This window comes from Schistocerca nitens, chromosome 1, assembly GCF_023898315.1.
Source record: "Schistocerca nitens isolate TAMUIC-IGC-003100 chromosome 1, iqSchNite1.1, whole genome shotgun sequence".
Lineage (NCBI taxonomy): Eukaryota > Metazoa > Arthropoda > Insecta > Orthoptera > Acrididae > Schistocerca > Schistocerca nitens.
In genome coordinates, this window is record NC_064614.1 from 258595108 (window position 1) to 258608243 (window position 13136).

Genomic DNA, 13136 nt, shown 5'->3' on the forward strand with positions numbered 1-13136 from the left:
GAGGGGCAACGTTGTATCAGGATACCTATCCCCGCCGACCACAATCACAGCAGTCAGTTTTGCAACAGTATTTCGCCGATTGTCTGAGACAGGCTCGACCCAGGAAGCAGAAAAATCATGAAGAACATACTCGAAATGTTCGGACACCAGACTTGAAGGGAAACGCGATTGACACAGTGGAAGGCGACCGCCGTGTCAGTACCAGGCGGTTGGCCCCCCAGTACAGGGTAAGCCAGACGACCGTGTGGAACATTCTCCATGACAACTGTTACTACCCTTATCACGTACAGCGTGTGCAGGGCTTACTTGCGACTGACAGACTTTCCACAACGGGAGCAGTTCTTTCACTAGTTTCTTCACCAGGCATCCACGATCCAGGATTTGTGTCATCCATCCTATTCACAGATGAGATTCTCGTGGACCCGTATTTCTATTGGTTCTTTAATGACGCTGTCCCAATAGCTCCCGGCTCGGCACAGCACCCATGCGTCCACGAGAATCTTGTGAACAGGGACGAAGGTTATCAACTGAGCGCGGCCTGGAATCCAGCAGTAGCCGCAATACGCCAGGAACGCACCAAGAACCGTCCAGCTCACGAGACGCGACCGGAATGCTCTGACGGAGACACGAACGGCGCACCCGTTTCCCCCTCCACCCCGCCCGCCGTCTCCTCTGGATCCAGCCTCTCGCGGCCAGGTGGTGGGGGGCACGCCGCAGGTATAAAGGGACCAGCATCCGCAAAGTCTCGGCACTTCGCCAGAAGATGTCGAGTATGTCACTCGTCGAAACGTCGCAGTTTGAAGACACCGCCACCCGGCTGGAAGCCCGAGAACTCTTCGCCAGCTGTATACGACGGGAAAGCATACATTCACATTTACGACACCTCTACGGGGAGGAGATGCTCTGCAGCTTCAAGCTGCTGCAGAAAGAACGCAACAGGAAAGCCAAATTGCTCAGCTCATTGGCTTTTCTCCAACGTTGACGAGACAAGAACATCTTGCCACGATTTGCGGAATTATCCTGTGAAAACGAAGAAAACCGGACGTATTTTACGGCGAGCAGGAATGGCCTTTGTCAGGGAACGCATTCACTACACACGGCAAGAACTGGGCAAGAATGCACGCATCTTGGTCGCATATCACCTGAAAATGGCAGAAGCATTACCGGCACACACTTGGGAGTTGGTTGACTGCAGCTCTCACGCCGACATACAGGTTCAGAAACGGCATGTTGCGCAAAACAGGTCGACAAATTCGACAGACTCTCTGGAGCTCAGTCGACCCAGAAGGTGACAAATAGCACCAGAGCTATTGTAAATTTGACAGATAAGGTGCTAGATGCAGCCGCAACTTCTGTCCTCACGAAAGGGTTGAACTTTGCGCCTGTACCAAGGACCATACCGAAACGGGACATCAACAGCACCGTAGAGGAAGCAATCCGGGGCCTACCCAAGGAGGAAGCTCAGCAGATCCGAAGGGAGACCTGCAGGATCATCGACAAGTCACGACTCCCGAAAGCCAACTTTACTGCGTCGGAGCGAGAGGCTATCCGCGCACTGAGGGATGATGCTGACATCATGGTCCTCCCAGCAGACAAGGGAAATGCGACGGTGCTGATTCGCACAGTCGACTACCAACAGAAAATCTGCTCTCTGCTGATAGACCCAGCCTACAGGAAACTCAACAAGGACCCTACATCGACGATGACCAGGAAAACTACTGAAGGACTCAGATCTACCAGAGGCAGTGCAGAAACGGCTGTATCCCAGAGCGCCAACGACACCGCGCCTGTATGGATTGCCCAAGATTCACAAAGATGGGGTGCCTCTACGGCCGATTCTGGACACTATCAACTCGCACAGTTATGGACTGGCCAAATACATGGTGACACTATTAAAGCCACTGGTGGGACACTGCAGTCATCACGTGAAAAACTCCGCACATTTCGTAAGAATACTGAAGGACATCCGAATACAGAGAGATGACCTACTCGTGAGCTTCGGCGTCATGAAAGTACCTCTACAAGACGCCTGGGCACTCCTTAACCAGCACATCGAGCCTGAAACAGTGAAGCTCTTTGAATATGCACTTACGACCACCTACTTAAAGTGCAATGGAGAGCATTATGAACAAGTGGATGGAGTGGCCATGGGATCTCCCCTTGCTCCAGGGATCGCGAATCTTTATATGGAACACTTTGAGGAGGCGGCACTACAAACTGCTCACTGTAAACCCAGGCACTTCTTCCGCTATGTGGACGACACTTTCGTGATTTGGCAGCATGGCAGGCAGGCACTGGAGGAGTTTATGGACCACCTAAACGGCGTACATGAGAATATCACCTTCACGATGGAAGTAGAAGAGAATGGCAGTATTCCATTCCTGGACATACTGATCAGGAAGACAGCGGATGGCAAGCTGGGCCATTCAGTATATAGAAAGAAGACGCACATAGACCTGTACCTCCATGCAACCAGCTGCCACCATCTGGCGCAACGCCAGTCAGTACTGACCACCTTGGTACATAGGGCGCGCGTCATTTGTGACGAAGAAAGCCTCTCAGACGAATTACACCACCTGAGAGAGGTATTTCTGAAAAACGGATTCAGTGAAACACAGATTGGTAGGGTCTTCAAGAGGAGACACGCTGACAAATTTCAGGAAGAGGAGGAAGAGGAAGTTAACAAGAGCCTCGCCTTTCTTCCATATTTGGGGCCCATATCAGCCAAAATCGGGAGGCTACTGAGAAAATCAAACATAAATACAGTCTTCCGACCACCACCGAAGACGAAACAGCTGCTGGGCTCAGCTAAAGACCCACTCAAACACACCTGGTATATACAGCATTGCCTGCGAATGTGGTGTACAGTACATTGGACAAACGCAGCGCTGCATCGCGAAAAGGTGCGAGGAACACACCAGGCATCTCCGACTTGGACAGATAGAGAAATCTGCTGTGCCGAGCCGGGAGCTATTGAGACAGCGTCATTAAAGAATCAATAGAAATAGGGACGAAGGTTATCAACTGAGCGCGGCCTGGAATCCAGCAGTAGTCGCAATACGCCAGGAACGCACCAAGAACCGTCCAGCTCACGAGACGCGACCGGAATGCTCTGACGGAGACACGAACGGCGCACCCGTTTCCCCCTCCACCCCGCCCGACGGCTCCGCTGGATCCAGCCTCCCGCGGCCAGGTGGTGGGGGGCACGCCGCTGGTATAAAGGGACCAGCATCCGCAAAGTCTCGGCACTTCGTCAGAAGATGACGAATATGGCACTCGTCGAAACGTCGCAGTTTGAAGACACCGCCACCCGGCTGGAAGCCCGAGAACTCTTCGCCAGCTGTATACGCCGGGAAAGCATACATTCACATTTTTAACTCTGCTTTTACTCGTTCAAAACCACTTGCTGCGTCAAGACATCTCCCACAGGTGTATTCAGCATTGCCTAACCATGGTCCGCAAACATACCTGCCACACTTTATACATAACTGCTTACTTCTATTCTTACCTCGACGCCCTCCAATTTTATGTTTTCCGAATGCTGCAATGTTGCGATACTGTACTAGGAAGAGTATTTTGTACCCTTGAGGCCTTATACGCTGAAGCCAACTCTTCTTCCAGTTTGTATATAAACTGAGGCATGCCTAAATTTTCTCTTGTTACTTTCTTATTGAGTGCCCAAGCATTTATAGCTAAGTCCAAGACACTGAAAAAGAAGTGCGTGGGCCGTCTGCGGCATCCATACCCCACAGTGTAAAGCCGAGCCATTTGATCGATTACGTCGATGCCATACTTGGCGTTATTGTAGTAGGCCACTGACTCTGGTGGCTTTTTAGGATGTCCTTCATCGATAGTTACGGTGTCATACAATGAACTCAAAGTAAGCACATTTGTGTTCTTTATCCCCTGATGGCATGTTAGAGTCATGTCACCTTACTTATAAAGAATAGTTGTGTGCAAATGTGCTACAGCAGATGTTGCTGATCGAGGTATTTACCTTCTACATTTCTTCACTGTGTCTACAATGCTTTTACTCTTACGTTTCAAATTTTCTGCAAGGCATTTCGTGTTTAAGAACTGTCGTAGGTTATGTTTCTTCTAGAGAAACATAGGGCTGCATAAGACACGTTACAACATGCTCTGCAAGGGGAACGCCTGTGGGATGCTGCTTATCTTTACCTAGGTAAGGAAATAGAATTCGTATCAATTGCAAGCCAAAACTTTATTCCAAATTTGTCTGGTTTATTGCTCGTTTATTGAACGATAGAGCATCTAGCCTTGCATGGAAACAGTTGCTCACCCACAGTGATATTTTCACCTGGAATATAACACAGCAGGGAATTGGCAATGAAAGGATACCCACACAGGGATAGCAAGTGGAAAACGACCTGTCTTTAGTCTATGTGACCATGTGCTCTTGTGCTCGTTTCGTCAAATCACATAAAACGCAAAATTTCGGGGAACTTATTTCTGCTCATTGTGTTCCGAAAAAATGCTAGTGCCCATGTATTCGACCATAACAGCTTCAATGGAAAGTTTTTTGCTCCATATACGCCTCGTAAATACATAAGTGGTATTGGGGCTTCTACTGCATCGACGCTAATGGTGGTATTGAGAGGCACCCACATGCCTTGCTCATACTGTGGCATCAAGCAGTCAGGCCTGCAAGATGAGTGGTCTGCCAAGCGTGTGGATTCACTCTTATTTATCGAGTAACATGAACTCTCGTACTCACAATTAAGTTACAAATTATTCTCCTATATTAATAATACGCAACGGAAACGCACATCTGACTCTCAGTAATTTACAGAACTCTGACTGTTCACTACGCACTGGCAATACCACATTTTCTTTCTTTTTTTATTTAACGGCTTTTATCAACACGTGGCCATCGCACTGAATATGAGTGGTGCACATATTATAAATTCTGGATATCATGACAACATACAATTCGAAGGAAAAGGCCACCAATCTTTTTCTCTTCACTATCTTATTTATTCCGATAAATTCTATAACCCAAACACACAAATTCTATAACCTACAACAATAACACCAGAGAAATTCCGCCCAGTGGGCATGGTTTTACATTGGTGATTCTCTATCCTATGGTCTCGTAATTATTTAACGCTACAGTGCACTTTCTGGATAGGATGGTGGATCTTTTATTATATCTCACACTTCGACTCTCACAATCATCATCACGAAACATTCCTCCAGACCGAGCAGTACAAAAGGAACACGCATAACCCACTACCTCTGCAACTGCCTAGATACTCTTCCATGCAAACCACACATATCCAAATTACATGACATAAACCACACTACAACAAGGAATACAACACAATAAATAGTCACAACACTATCACTTTCAGCTTTCCCACTTCAATTAGTATTTACCCCAGTTTCACACGACACTGCCCCACTTCGTAATTATTCTTTCCTACTATGAACTCTAGAGATATATGCACGTCTTCCTGTGCAATGCAAGCCAAGTGGCGTTGCTGGATAGACGGCTGACTCACCTTGCTTCTCTCTCAGAGTATTATAGTTTGAATCAAGCGTCACACGGAAACATAATGTGCAAAGTAATATTAAGAGCATATTCATCACACACGCGAGTCCTCAACTGATACCATGGACGAGTACTTCTCTTTATCCTTTGTCTCATACACAGATTGAGACTCACACAGTACTCACCACGTGGAAGTACTCGCCTCTAATTTCAAATTCTGTAAACGCTATTTCTTAAATATTTCAACTTATAGTACACGCGCTAGTAATTCAGCTTAACTTAAGCACACGGAAATATTTCAACTTATTGCTACACGTGGTTTCATTATGACCGTTGGTCACTTCCTAAGATTACTACGATCCCACTAATATTACCTGCCTGACATTTAATTCTCCCCACAAAAGTTCCTGAAATAGAGAAATTATTATTTCAAACTACACTTAAATATTCCACATGCATACCATGTCTCCACTCTTTTGTCTTTGCGGAGCACAACTAAGACAGGTCTTAACAGCACAAGATCCAGCGGCAGAGTGCTGAAACATGGCCATTCTTCAGGTTCTCTCGCACCTCTGTCCCATCTTCTATTTTCCCGGTTTGCCGGTCGATATCCCCATGAATTATGCCCCCTATTTCCTCGCCATCTTCCATTTCCGTCATTCCTCTGATTCCATGCTCTCCTGTCATTCTGATAGTTTCTGCCGTTCCTATCCTCGACTCTGTCTGACCTATGAGTCGTGTCGCCGTTCACAATGTTGCTCTCATTGCCCAGTTCCTGTAACAAGTGCTGAAATGCGCGGAATCGTCTAAGCCTCTGCCTGCTATCACTATATCTCTGCTCAATCTCACTGGCAACTTCGTTATACAGATCCTAATTGAAACACGTATGTATTCATTACCAGCGATGGCGAGGCATGACAGAATCTCTGACCAGAGAGTTATTTATCGTTGCTAGTCTGCGGTTGACCGCGCTAGAGTTTAGTAGTGTGTGGCGAGTGGGCAGAGAGAGTAGTCAGTTGGATAGTAGTAGCAGTCTGGTGTAGTAGTCGGTGCTAGTCTGCGGGAGTCGGCATGCGTCGACGGCGTGCTGTTCTTCCGAATCTGGTCAGGGTTGTGGTGGACGATGTGTATTATTGTAGAAGGTAATGACGCAGCATTGCGCTCAGCTAATAACGTATGTTAATTGTAATTAATTTGTTCAAAAAAAATGATGCCCCAATAATAACCTTTAATAAAGTAACTCATTTAAAGAAAAAGATTCATTTCAATTTAAAGAATATTTCCTATGCATTTCCTCCAAGAATCAAAATTAAATATAGGCCAGCATTGCACGGAGCTGTGCCGAAAAATAAGAGCAGATATAGATGCAGTTTTACTGAGGTAAGAATTTATCAGGTTTAATTATTTCACAGGGCCGAAGGTCAGCGCTACTGCCCTTATAAAATTTATCAGGTTTAATTATTTGTGTTGAGATGTTACATTCAGTTCTTGGTTCGTTATTTAATTAACATTATTGTGGGTTTAATGATCAATCATCATTCCTTAAATTTTCTGGGGAGTTTACATTTGGGCCATTATTATTCTTTAATTTTGCAAGGAGGTTACGCTTGGCTCATTTTTATTATGCAGTTTTGTAGGAAGACAACATTTCACTTAACATTGACTTTCATATTCTTTCTGGGAGGTTACAATTTCACTATTATTGACTCTTAAAATTTTTGTGGGGAGGTTACACTTGGCGACATCCGGACCAGGATCGTATTTCTTTGTGAATCTTCTGAGAAGTAGTCATATATCTGCTCTTATCCAGTTAAAAATAATTAGCATTTGGCGCAACGCTTTTTCTAATTTGTCAATCTTTTTTCCACAGATCATCGGCAATTTGTTGCTCTTTGTTGTATTTGTGTTTGTTGCTTTTTGCATTGTGCTTATTTCATTTGTGATTAATTTGTTTTGAAAAAAATGCCGCGAAAAACTGTTAATAGTACATCGCGATGTTTAATGAATGAAATAGCCGATTCTAATAATTTGAACGGTAGTACTTGTGACTCACAGTGTAATGATGACAATCCTCCGTTTACTGACAATCAGTGCGTACCGACCATTAATAACGATTTTTATCTTAACGTTGAGCAAACGAATTCAATTGTGTCCTCTGTTAATTTGACGACAATTGATGACGCGGGGCGTTCTGTTGCAATGAGGGCTGCCCAGCTTAACACACCCGGTTTGCAGAATTTACGTGACGAGCGGACAGTTTTTTTTTTAATGAAAACGAACAGTGTAATCAGAATGCGTCGGATTTATTTAATTCCGAGGTAGTGACTAACAGTGCGCATCCGATGGGCAAACCTTTTGGTGAATCACAGAATGACCAAATGGCCACACAAAACGTGACAATTGCAGGTACGCCATCACACAGCACGGAGAATAGAGCCGATAATTTTGGCTGGGATCAAGTTATGGCATTTTTACGACAAATGGATGAAAAACAGAATGAAAGACAAAACAACAATCACAAACAACTTAGTGAAGATCTCAAACAACACTTTAATGAAAAACTAGACAACAATTCCAGACAGCTTAGTGAACAGATTACAGCCGTTGCCGCGCAGTGTCATGATACTAAGGAACAATTACGTGTGGAAATTGAAGTTTGTGCTAGAAAAAGTAGTGAAGAAATTAGATCTGTTGCTCAAGAGTTAAGGGATATGCAAACAGTTGCAACAGAATCACTTAGAGACGAAATTAGTGAAGTTGGTAAACAATGCTCTGAAAAAGCAACACAATTACGCGACGAGTTTAAAGTAATGACAGCAGAACTTTCCCGCACAATGGATGCAAAGATAGACTCGAAATTCGAACAACAGAACAGTCAAATTGACGAGCGTTTTAATCATCACCTACAAAACAGTGATACGCGTTTCCGTAAATTTATACAGGAACAGAATAAAGTAAAACGACAAGTCATGGAAACAATCACCGCACAGAGACAAGAAAATAAACGTAAATTGTTCGCGAAAGCAAAAACATACGTAGACAACAATATTGCTATAGTGTCCGACGAAATTAATACCATCAAGCAGTTGAACACAGAATTACGTGATGAAATTTCCGATCTTAAATCGAAAACAGACACACACACAACAGACTTTCAGACAGTGACAGACAGACTCGAACAATTAGAACTAACACAGGATTCCTATGTCATTAAAGCAGACGTTAAAAAATTGAGCGAAACCACACGTAAAATACAAAAACAAATTAATGCTTCTGACACTAAAAACGATGATCAGGTGAAAATACTGACTGAAAAATGTGATGAATTGGCCAGTCGTATTGATGTTATTGAAAGTAATGATGACAGCAAATCAGACGACACTGCACCGATTTTGTTTAACCAAACACCTGAATTCCAAAATTTACAGCAGACAATCAATGAGATCGATTCGTCTAATAACACATTACGTAGAAAATTGTCAAGTTTACAGCAAGAGGTAACAGAGATAAAAAATATTTCAGTTAATAACACGTCACAGCATACGGCGAATTCCGAACATTTCTCACACTCACACAGCCAGTATAATTTAGGTAATCTACAGAGAGTACGTGAGTTAGATTCCGAACAGTCACAGTCAAACAGATTCCCATACAATCCTGAACCTGTTCCGACATACAGAGACGATAATTTTGATTACAAACATTTTCTATCAGTGAGAAAATCTAAGGTATTTGAAAATGACAGAGCACAGGTACACGCATTGAACTGGATATGTCGATTTATTTTTGTACTTTCACCGCCATTACCTATAATGCAGAAACTAGAATTAGCAAAGATACAGCAATCTGCTTCTGAATTTTTACCGCCATTGCCTGTAACACAAAAGCTGAAATTTATTTGTAGCGCGTAATAGACCTCAGGGGATTCATTACGCTTTAATGAGTATGTGCCGTAGCGTGCATAGGGCCCCGAGCCGTAGTAGTGCTGTTTCATCTTTAGTTTTCTGCACCGCTGCCTTCTCTTCTACTATCCTTTATATCTATCAAAACAGCTATTTAACTATTGCTCTACCTAGGATTAAGAAATGAGTCAAGAAAATCCGAAACGGCAAGTTATACCGAAAGTGACAATTTTTCATTAGACGCTCCAGAAATGACAACTACGAGAACTTTAATATCAGAGAAAATTTTAATCATCAGTATGTACAAAATTATCAGCAACAGCAAACACATTTTGGTAACAATAGAGGTTTTTTCTCCGCAACAGCATCAAAGCCAGCCGGTTAGCATACCTAACCAACAATGCAGTCTACAAGGTCAACCAAACTTTAATGTTTCGCCGCGTGTACGTATAGTCCCAGCTACAATAAATAGTAATGCACGGCAGCAAGGAAATAACTATGTACAGAAAACACAATATTTCAATTCCTATCAGAGTGCACCGTATAGAATTGATTATCACGACAGACGTAAAAGTAATGAGCACAATTTTCAGCGTACGTATAATAACAGTCGGTCTTATCAGCAGCAAGAACATCAGCAACAACATACGAGTATTATCATGAATGAACCAGACAGTAGGTATCATCCAGAACGTAATACGTCAGGAAGAAATAACAGAACAGTTCAAATAGTCGAAATGCTACAGCATCCTCCTGAACATAATAACACGTCAGATAGAATTTGACCAGATACAGTACAGACTGCATATTCCAGTAACGTAAGCAATACTTTTGACACGCAGAATCTTGTTCACGAGAATGTTATTTGAAACATGCTTTGTTGAATGTACCACTTTTATCGCACCCAGATCTTACTAGAAATTTTTCCATTGCCACCGACAGTTCTAACACTGCTTTAGGCGTACATATTTTTCAGGAAATTGAAGAAGATGGTTCTACAATAATTAAAAACATCGCATTTGCAAGTCGCATTCTGTCACCTGCTGATCGAAATTATTCTGTCACAGAACTTGAAACATTGTGTGTTGTATGGGCTTTTACGAGATTTCGGCATTTCCTTTATGGAAGACACACCACCGTCTACACAGACCATAGAGCGATACAATTTTTACTTTCAGCTAAATTTACTCACGACAGATTAAACAGATGTAAACTTTATTTGCAGGAATTTAATTTTACAATTGTTCACATTCCCGGCACACAAAATGTTGTAGCAGATGCACTATCCCGTTCTCTCAGCAACAATCAGCAAGACATCGCAACCAACTTCTGCAAAGCAAATTTCAGCGTCATGTACATTCAACAAGTTGCATTTGAAAATTTTATTTCGTCGCCATTACAGGACATAGCACAACAGCAGAGTAAAGACAACGTGTGGAAAGAGATTAAACACCTTTGGTAAGATAGAAATAATGTTAGCATTAGAAACCATTACACTGTACGCAATGACATTCTGTTTCTCCGCTCTCATCCTGACAGCAACAATTGGTTATTATGCATTCCTGACGAGCTTGTTTACATGTTGATCTGGTATACTCATTTAAGTTACGCACATTACGGAGCTAGAAAATGTTTTCTTATACTGAGACAGAACTGTTATTTTGCCAACATGGAGAAACGTATACGACGAGTTTTAGCGTCATGTAAAATCTGCCAGAAAGCTAAGTCAGACACAACTTCTCATATTCCTCCATTACATCCCATTATACCTGTTAAATTAAGACATGTGGCCGCTGTAGACATTTTTGGTCCGATTCCCAGAACTAATAGAGGTTTTTGCCACATCTTTGTCGCTGTTGAACTCACTTCAAAATTTGTTACCTTCACTCCGTTACGCAAAGCAACTGCTAAAACTGTTTCGAAAGCATTTGTAAAACATTTTCTGTTTCATGTAGGGCATGTGTTGAAAGTAATTTCTGATAATGGATCACAGTTTCGATCTGCTATATGGACACGTATGTTACGAGCTAGAAACATTTCTCCGATCTATATATCCAGGTACCATGCTTCTTCGAACCCTTGTGAACGATTAATGAAAGAAATTGGTAAACTGTGTAGAATATACTGCCATAAAAGACATATTGATTGGGACACACACATACACTCATTCCAGGATGTAATTAATTCCATACCAAATGAATCCACTATGCTATCTCCGTCTGTTATACTGAATAATGTTGAACCACATAACAAAATTAAAGAATTAGTAAACTTTCCTACATCTCGTCGACTACGACACCATGAAATAATTGACATTGCGCTAAACAACATCAAACGTGCCGCAGAGCGACGGAGAAGACGACAAAAACAGGTTTGTATACGCCGTAAATTTCACGTTGGACAGAAGATATTATTACGTACACACTATTTATCCAACAAAATAAAAGGTAGGTGCAGTAAATTTGAACTTCTATGCGCAGGTCCATATCGGATTCGCAGCATTCCTCACCCCAATGTTGTACACGTCGAAACTTTGAGAACCAGAAAATCCAAAGGAAACCACCACATATCGAATATTAAACCTTTTATTGAATGAAGATACTTTATGATTTAACATGCTGTAGTGCCATTTCCTAATTTTTATGACCACTTATGCAATTATATTCATGTGATTACTTACTGATGATTGTCGTATTTTTCTTGGCAAGTGCCCGGCAAGGTAAGGTTAGCAGGTCGCTCTTCTTGTCGTTACACATCAGACCGTGCATATTTTTCCAGATAAAATTACGTATCTTAAATCTTCCCCCATGAACCATGTACCTTGCCGTTGGTGGGGAGGCTTGCGTGCCTCAGCGATTCAGATGGCCGTACCGTAGGTGCAACCACAACGGAGGGGTATCTGTTGAGAGGCCAGACAAACATGTGGTTCCTGAAGAGGGGCAGCAGCCTTTTCAGTAGTTGCAGGGGCAACAGTCTGGATGATTGACTGATCTGGCCTTGTAACATTAACCAAAACGGCCTTGCTGTGCTGGTACTGCGAACGGCTGAAAGCAAGGGGAAACTACAGCCGTAATTTTTCCCGAGGACATGCAGCTTTACATGCAGCTTTACTGTATGATTAAATGATGATGGCGTCCTCTTGGGTAAAATATTCCGGAGGTAAAATAGTCCCCCATTCGGATCTCCGGGCGGGGACTACTCAAGAGGACGTCGTTATCAGGAGAAAGAAAACTGGCAATCTACGGATCGGAGCGTGGAATGTCAGATCCCTTAATCGGGCAGGTAGGTCAGAAAATTTAAAAAGGGAAATGGATAGGTTAAAGTTAGATATAGTGGGAATTAGTGAAGTTCGGTGGCAGGAGGAACAAGACTTTTGGTCAGGTGATTACAGGGTTATAAATACAAAATCAAATAGGGGTAATGCAGGAGTAGGTTTAATAATGAATAAAAAAATAGGAGTGCGGGTTAGCTACTACAAACAGCATAGTGAACGCATTATTGTGGCCAAGATAGACACAAAGCCCATGCCTACTACAGTAGTACAAGTTTATATGCCAACTAGCTCTGCAGATGATGAAGAAATTGATGAAATGTATGACGAGATAAAAGAAATTATTCAGGTAGTGAAGGGAGACGAAAATTTAATAGTCATGGGTGACTGGAATTCGTCAGTAGGAAAAGGGAGAGAAGGAAACGTAGTAGGTGAATATGGATTGGGGGGA